Raw genomic sequence first — 9,143 nt, 5'->3', positions numbered from 1 at the left:
CAGATTGTTTTATTCATTCAGTAAAGTCTGTATGAAAATCTCAGGTAATTTTCTTGAAACACTTGTCACCTTGCTCCCAACACTGGTAGTAATTTAAAGTGCCTAAGGTAGCTAATTTAGTTTTGAAAATTGAGAAAGTTTGAGAACGTAATTGTACAGTTTCATGTATTTACTGTAAAATCAAAAGACATTGTGCTGTTAGCCATGATGAGCACTGGAGCCAGACTGTGTTCAGCCATAGATCCTGATGAGTATACCAGCTGAGTCTTGGCAAAGATACTTACGTAATATGATGGGGAGAGCATGGTTTCTATAACATATGGTGCGGGAAATTGATTATGTTCATGCCAAAAAAGCCCGCCAGCTGCAACACAGAAATAAAACATCAAAAAAATCCAGCTAGCCTGCAGACAGAAAACAACACATATCAAAACCAGACTCTCTCTATATTAAGCCCCAAAGTAACTCATAGGGTTCACACACTTAGTGTAAAAGCTAAAATTACAAATCACATTGAATAGCTTTGTGACCTTGGGCTAATGGTAAACATGAAGAAAAATGCTAATATTAAAGTTTAAAGCTTAGGACTTCAAAACACACTAAGAAAATGGAAAGATAGGTACAGCCTGAAGGGAAATATTTGCCAATTAAGTGTCTTTCAAAGGAATGTATCCAAAATATATAAACATTTTAGAAATGTCTTTGCCTTTTACCATAGGCAGCCTAGGCTGACCTCAGGCTATGTAGGAGAGGGTGACACTGAATGCCTTTTCTGCCTCCACCTCCCAAGTTAGAAATGACAAGGTATGTACTACTGTGCCTGACTTATAAACAATTCTTACAATGAAATGACAGACCAGTTTTTAAATTAAACCAAAAATACTGTATGAGTCCATGTATTGACAATAACTAGAATAGGGAAAATTCAGACACAAAGTAAAATAGAGTTTCATGGGGGTATTGGAAGGAATAAGTGGCTATTGTTTAGCAAGTTTCCACTTTAGGATTATAGCAAAGTCTGGATGTGGACAGTAGTGATGGTTGCACAGTGTTGTAACCTTAACACAGTGCTATAAAAGTGTGCTTCAAATGTTTAAAGTAATCTGGCCAACATGTTACTAGATGCACATTTATGGAGAGAGCATATTAATGATTATTATCCATGACTCAGTGTTAGGGTGGGAGTTGATTGGGAATAAATGGCTTTTTTATAGGGTCATAGAAATGTTTGTTCTTAAAATTTGGTAATAGTTACACAACTAAGTTAATAAAAGTTTTGTAAGGCCGGGCAGTGGTGGTGCATGCCTTTAATCCCAGCACTTAGGAGGCAAAGGCAGGTGGATTTCTGAGTTTGAGGCCAGCTACACAGAGAAACCCTGTCTCGGGAAAAAAAACAAAAACAAAACAAAAAGTAAAATAAATTATGGGCTGGTAAGATGGCTCAGCAGGTAAGAGCACTGACTGCTCTTCTGAAGGTCCTGAATTCAAATCCCAGCAACGACATGGTGGCTCACAACTATCCGTAATGAGATCTGACACCCTCTTCTGGTGCATCTGAAGTCAGCTACAGTGTTACTTATGTATAACAATAAATCTTTAAAAAAAATAGTTTTGTAAGTATACAGTGGATGAGTCATAGTATGTAAATTACACCTAAATGCTGCTTTTAAAAATGTCTGATTTGCTGGAAGGATCTAAAGGAAGAAACTTTGATTAAATGGTTTAAGATTTGTGAGCTCTCTTACTACACTTTGCATTGGAAGTTTATACTTTGGAAGCTTTATCCTGTGCTTCACATAATCTTCCTCTTGCATAATCTGCTAGAAACATATTTAGAGTCAGTTATTTGGTATGTGTTTCTAAGGGACCCAGAGTTAATGACACATCCCATTCAGGCTGATGTAGGGAAAAAACTGCCTTCAAACCCCGAGTTATAACTTACCTCTTTCCAGATATTTTATATACATATGTTGCTGGTTGGTGAGCAGAGGGATTGTGTCTGTGCTGCTGAAAGTGGACAATCATCCTAAGGGGTTGAACAACCTTTTCACCCAGGTTGCCTAAGGATTCTACATTATGATTTATAACACTAGCAAACTTATAATTATGAAGTAGCAACAAAAATAATTTTAAGAGCCAGGTGGTTGTGGTGCATGCCTTTAATCCTAGCGCTCTGGAGTCAGAGACAGGGAGATCCCTTGAATTTAAGGCCACCCTGCTCTAGAGAGCTAGTTCCAGGTAGGCTAGGGATACAAAAATACGACAATAACAATAATAAGTAAGAGTAAGAATCATATTGTGTTTAGGGTCACCACAACATGAGAGAATGGCATTAAAGGTTTGCAGCATTAGGAAGGATGAACCACTGCTCTGGGGGCTTCATGTGAGGCCAGGGTACTTTGGGCAGGACTAGGTGTTGTTTATAAACCTCTTTTTTTATTTTTTATTTATTTATTTTTTTGGTTTTTTGAGACAGGGTTTCTCTGTGTAGCCCTGGCTGTCCTGGAACTCACTCTGTAGACCAGGCTGGCCTTGAACTCAGAAATATGCCTGCCTCTGCCTCCCAAGTGCTGGGATTAAAGGCATGCGCCACCACCGCCCAGCTAAAATAGAATTTTTTATTGATGTAGTTAGTCCTACTGATATTCTAGATTTAAGAAAATTCTATACCATCTATCAGTATGTCAGAAAGCTCTTAGATTTATTTTTCTTTCTTTTTTTTTAAAAAAATAAAACTTCATTTTTTTAGGGATTTGTCAGGTAGTGGTGGCCCATGCCTTTAAAGCCCAGCACTTGGGAGGTAGAAGCAGGTAGATCTGTGAGTCTAAGGCCAGCCTAGTCTACAGAGTGAGTTCCAAGACAGCCAGGGCTTGGACAGAGAAACCCTGTCTCAAAAAAACCATTTAAAAAAAAAAAAGTAGGGATTGTAGGTATTTAATCTAAGTTGAATTTATATATATAAAATAGGTATATTTATATATAATACCTATTTTTATATGTGTATATAATTATAAATTAAAGTAATTCATTATTACCACAGCTTATTGTAGAGGTCTGAGGATAACTTGTAGAAGTTGTTTCTCTCAGTCTCTTGGGTTCTGACATAACAGCAAGAATTTGATCTGTGAAAGCAAAGCTTTCGATTGTGTCACAAGCTGTCAGGTGGCATAGTCACCTGAATTTTAACCTTCATTCATTGGGCCTTCATGTTTTGTGAAGACATAAACACATATGTACTTACTTGTGTAAAGCTCCAGATAGTTTGGTGTATTTTGGAATGAAGTACTCAACAGTAGCACCAGTGTCCTTGCACCGTGAAGAGTGGTGCTGGGTATACCAGGCAGTAGTTGGAAAGTGGACAGCATGAAATGTGGCCACAGGGGATTGGTAGCCATATTACACTGTTACATTTGCTTTGCTTTAGGCAAGCCTTCATTCAGTGTTTGAGAATCATCCAATGTTAGGGCCTTGTCTTGGTCTGCAGTGATACAGACAACCATGCATTTTTAACAGCAACACTAGATGTCATGGCAGACAGCCAACCTCACACTTTCCCTGCTTTCTTGTAACTGAATTCTTTTGTTCTTTTGATTCTTGTCTCAGTACAACTGTATTCTCTCCTTTCCTGTCCATGAGAAGAAAGTTTGGAACACTAAACTGACAGGACACTTCTGTTGTCTTTCTCTTAGACTTCAGTTGTATGATAATTAATTTTTTGTTTTGCTTTGTTTTTTTTTTGTTTTTTTTTGTTTTTTTTCGAGACAGGGTTTCTCTGTGTAGTCCTGGCTGTCCTGGAACTCACTCTGTAGACCAGGCTGGCCTCTAACTCAGAAATCTGCCTGCCTCTCCCTCCCAAGTGCTGGGATTAAAGGCGTACGCCACCACCGCCCAGCATATGATAATTAATTTACAACTAAGGCTCATGTTTTTATTTCATTAGCAGGAAATATTTTGTGGCTTATCTTACAGTATAGGATTTGGAGAGTTGATACTATCCTTTAGTTTTTGTTACCATAAAATGGGTGTTTCCCGTTTCACTTGGTAGTTTTTGTTAAAAGAACGTATTTTGCAAAAGTAAGAATAGATGGTTTTGGTCATGAGAGTTTTTTTTTTTTTTAAAGATTTTATTTATTTTATATATGTGAGTATACTGTAGCTGTCTTTAGACACACCAGAAGAGGGCATCAGATCCCATTACAGAAGGTTGTGAGCCACCATGTGGTCACTGGGAATTGAACTCAGGACCTTAAACCACTGAGCCATCCCTCCAGCCCAAGAGAGTTTTTTTTTTTTTTTTTAAATGTGCCTGAACAATAAAAACCAGAGTATTCATACTAAGACATACATCATTCAAAAGAATGAGAAAGGATTGATGGTGATGGGGTGATGACCTATGCAGTGAGTGTTGGACATGGAAGCATGAAGACTTGAGAAAGTGGAGATAGATGCTTCCTGGAACTTGGTTGCCTGCTGGTATGCCCCAGGTTTGGCAGTGAAGAGGAGAATGATTAAGGAAGACACCTAACACCTACCTCTGGCTTACACATGTACCAAAATATGTACATGTCCACCAACATACAAGTTCAGGTGCTAGAGTTATTAGTAGACTGCTTGCCTATCACACACAAAGCCTTGGGTTCAATACCAGGCTTGGTGATACACACTTGTAATCCTAGTCAGGAGTACATAGGATATGTAAGACTTTGTCTCAAAAACAATTAACAGATAGTCAAAATGATAGTAAATGTTGTTTGTTAAGCTTAAAGTATATAGCTGAGTGCAAAGGTGAATTAAAGAGCAATGAGTTCCTTTTGTTGCTGTTGAATTTCCCCAGAATTACAGTTATGTCTCTGTTGTTATACATGTAGATAAGTCTTCAAAGGTATAAAACTTTGGTTTTTTGTCTAAGTAATACTATTAAATAGATGTCCTTATGTGGTTTTCATAGAAGGAATGTATTTGAGATGGGGATAGAGTTAAATTCTTTTCATATGCTTGTATTTTAAAATTATAAGCATATGTTTCTTTTTAAATTATGAAAGCATTGTTTTTAAATATTATGATGTTAAGGCATATTACTCATTTTGCCTGTGATAATATAATTTCCCCAAACTTGGAAGATTTGAGAAGAAAATAAAAAATACTAGGAATTATAGAACTTCCTCCATATTAGAAGCAAAGAAACTAAAGAGACTTTAAGATAGAAGATTGAAATCCCACCTGGAGCACTCTTCTACACTCTGATGACTGTCTGGGAGTGCTTTTGTTTTCTTGCAATTTTTGGCCCGCAGTTTGCATTCATTGATCAGTGGGTTGGCTGACATTCAAACCCACCGACAGCAATGAATGTTGAGTGCAGCCATCAATGTTTCCATTTGGTGAAATTGTCTTGGTCTTTCCATCTCCTGGGTCGTCTTCCCACATGGTTGTTTGAAGTCTGTTGTATGTTAGTAACCAGTCATCTGTATGGTTGAGGACTCATAATTATAGATAACCTTGACTGTACAGCAAGATCTTGTTCAAGACAGAAGAGTTGTGAGGAGGAAGGCACTGTGTGAGAACCTCATAGGTAGCTCTGGTCACATGGGCTGGGACTTGGGTGTTGATGTCTGTAAAGCAGCCCTCAGAGACATTGCTTCATCTTTTGTTTCAAGCTGAGAAGTGTAAGTGCCCCCTTTCAAGGTAAAGCAGTATAAATTATAATTGTAGTTAAGTAAAAGTTTTTATAGTAAGCATTTGCTGTGAGCTAGAAATAGTTCAAAGTACCCTCATTTATCTTCTCATTAAATCAAAACTTGGAGGTTCTCTCCTCTCCTATTCTATACTTGAGAAAACATACTTGCATATATAGGCTCACACAGAGATAGCCTAAAATTCATTAAATAAGCCCATGGAGATGGAAATGTATCTGGTTGTCTCATGGAGCTGTCAAATCCTAATCACAATAACTGAAATTGGAGATACAATATGAGTTGTTTTGTGCTATTTTTGCTGAGTAAATCTTCTCCTTGGCTCTAAAGGAAAAATTTGAAAGGATGTGGAAGAAATGAGAATAAAAGGCTTAACTAGATTTTATTTCTATACTAAATAGACATTTTTAATACACTTTATTTCTGACTAGAATGGCACATTTCTAGAAGCTATTTGAGTGCATTTGGTACTATGATGGCACTCACTCCCCATAAATTATTCAAATGAAACATCTATCAAGATACTACAAAAAATGGACGATATAAACACATGGAAGCTTTTAAAAAAGTTGTTGCTGGTTCCCTTTAGAGAAGAGGCCACAGGATTGTCTCTTGTGATGTCATATGATATATCTGTACAGCCTACTCCTTTGCTTCAGGAAACGTGTTGTCTGTAAGAATCCCAAGGTACAGTCAACGGTCGGTGGTTTTTTTTGTTTTTGAATCCCAAACTCACCGACAGCGTTGAATGTTCCATGGAGTCCTCTTAAGGCTGGCTTGGTTGCCCATCTTTGGCCTGCTTTCATGTTCTAAGAGCCATTGCTGTTGGGTCTCTCACATTCTTCCCAAGATTTCAAGGTAACAGTACTTACACTGTGAAGTTAGTTTGCATACAGCAGAGAGGTAGTGAGTTGCAGGATTGTGAGACTGCAGTTTACATTGCTGAGTAAAAATGGACATCTATGGAAATGTTTTTCAATGGTATCGTTCTGAAAACATCAATTTATCAATTTTATAGTAATAATTATTGAGGTACGAAAACAAGAAAGACCATAACATATACTGGGGACTTCTGTGTAGTAGGATTTGAATATTTAATTCCAACTGTGTTTTCCTTAAGAAACAGACACTTACCCAGAGTTTCATAGCCAGAACTTGAACACCAGACTTCATTGTTCCAGTATTCGTTGTTTATGCTGCTTCCTCCTTTACCTGTCTCAGAACATACTCCTAACATGAGGTTGAACCTTCACCGCAGAACTAAATCAAACAAGCAAATTCCTTCTTGTTTGCCTATAGTAGTTGAAAATAGGTCTAAAGTCGTATATTTCAGAGAAAAAGATGAAAGACAAAACTCCCTGGCTGAGAATTACGACTGCTAAATTACCACAGAAGTGCTAGTGATGGTCCATGTTTTTTTTTCCCATATAGGAAGAGCAAAAATTCTATGTGTACTAGAATACAGAGAGTGGATCTGGAGAGATGACTCAGCAGCCAAGAACATATACTTTTCTTGCAGGGACTTTGATCCCAGCACCCACCTTAACAACCATCTGTAACTACCAATTCCTGCTGCAGGGATCTGTCAACTTCACTGGCACTTGCAGTCACATGAACATTCACACACGTACACACACATAATTAATAAAAATCTTTTAAAAAACACAGTAACTAAAATGCCAGATGTATCTGATCTTTGTTTTGTGTGGTTATTTTTATTACTTATTGACTTTCTTTTCCCCCCTCCCTCTTTTCCTCCTCTTTTTTCTCTTCTCCTTCCCCTTCCTTCCCTTCCCCTCTCCTCCTCTTGTTTTGAATTTGTCTGAAATTACTAAGCCATTATAATTTAACTTACCTCTTTTCCTTTCCAGAGGTACCTAGAATACTGAAACTCATGTTACTTACAGAGATGTAAATGTTTCCAGAGTCTTTCTGGGCCTCTGGAAATTGTGAAAAACACGAAGTATAAACTCTTCTGTTTGCATAGTTAGTAGAGAGTTCTTGTCACAGGTGGGAGTCTCTATAATTACTTCCAAAGTACTATGCAGGGAGCATTGCTAGAAATGTTTGTGGTTATTTACCTGAGGCTAAATTTTTGTTTTGAAAATGATAGCAGTGGCCAAGTGGTGGTGGAACACATCTTTAATCCCAGCACTCAGGAGGGATCTGAGTTTGAGGCCAACATGTTCTACAGTGTGAGCTCCAGGATAGCTAGAGCTGCCCAGACAAACCCTGTCTGAAAAAAACAAACAAACAAACAAACAAATAACAACAACAAAAAATAGGAGTGTGTCAGCATGGACATCCTTTAGTTAAAGTGCTACTGTTTTACCTTTTTACTGACTAAAGCTGTAGAGAACCCTAGGGAATGCTTGTCCTTTTTACAGGCCCTGACATCATGAGCCCTGTGTCATCTAGATGTGATATTCAGTAGATAGCAAAGAGAATGAGATGCTGCTGGGAAGATAAGAACCGAAGTGTTAACTTTGCCTTGAATGCTAGGAATGCTCTATCTTAGCAGATCACTTAAATGCTTAGTTAGATTTTCACTGGGTTTTAAACACTTAGTTGGATCTTCACTAGACTGAGAAGCAAAGATACTCCAATAGAGCAGGAGGGTGTTGACAGGACAGTCCAGAAAAGGAGTGTGCAAACGCTGATGAATAGCGATAGTAACCTATTAGACTGTTAGTGATCTTCTGTTGAAAATGTGTGCAACACTTACTGCATATACAACTTTGTAAGTTAAAGTATGTGCATGTGTAATTGCTGTGTTCTCTCTAGTTATTCCTCTTGGCTTATGCAAAAATAGAACAACTGAATTGTATTGTAATAGACTTTTCCAAATTGAATGATGCTTGGTTTTCTTTATCATTCCTTTAAAATGATTGTAGTTTAAATTCTTCATGTTGCATGTTTGCAAAAGCAGTATTATATAAGATCAGAGATTTTAAAACACTAATTTTGTAGAACTAGGAAAAATATATATCATCTCTTTCTGTTTTCTTCTCTATAAACTAGAAATAGTATGTGCTTCATAGAATGGTTGTGAAAACTAAAATTTACAATATTAAAAACCTCATAACCTCAATTTATAACTTCCAATATCTTTATGCTATTTCAAAATTATATTATTAAAATCAACTATAAACATTTTTAAGTGTTATTAAATAAAATTGATCAGAATAGCATTGCATTAGTATTTTTTTTTTTTTTTATTTTTCGAGACAGGGTTTCTCTGTATAGCTCTGGCTGTCCTGGAACTCACTCTGTAGACCAGGCTGGCCTCGAACTCAGAAATCCACCTGCCTCTGCCTCCCAAGTGCTGGGATTAAAGGCGTGCGCCACCACCACCCGGCCAGTATTTTTTTTTTGAGACAGAGTCTCACAGTGTAGCTCTGGCTGGTCCAGTACTTTCTGTGTGGACTGGGCTGGCTTTAAACTCACAATTGC

General features: G+C 37.5%; 1 protein-coding gene across 3 annotated transcripts in view; it reads left to right on the top strand.

Annotated features, from left to right (window-relative positions):
• The window catches only part of Nr6a1 (nuclear receptor subfamily 6 group A member 1), a 183,474-nt gene that overhangs the window by 57,620 nt on the left and 116,711 nt on the right, over positions 1–9,143 (top strand). The gene's annotated exons all lie outside the window — the stretch shown is intronic.

This window comes from Mastomys coucha, unplaced genomic scaffold (assembly GCF_008632895.1).
Source record: "Mastomys coucha isolate ucsf_1 unplaced genomic scaffold, UCSF_Mcou_1 pScaffold15, whole genome shotgun sequence".
In the NCBI taxonomy this organism is placed as follows: domain Eukaryota; kingdom Metazoa; phylum Chordata; class Mammalia; order Rodentia; family Muridae; genus Mastomys; species Mastomys coucha.
This window is presented reverse-complemented; position numbering and strand designations above follow the sequence as displayed.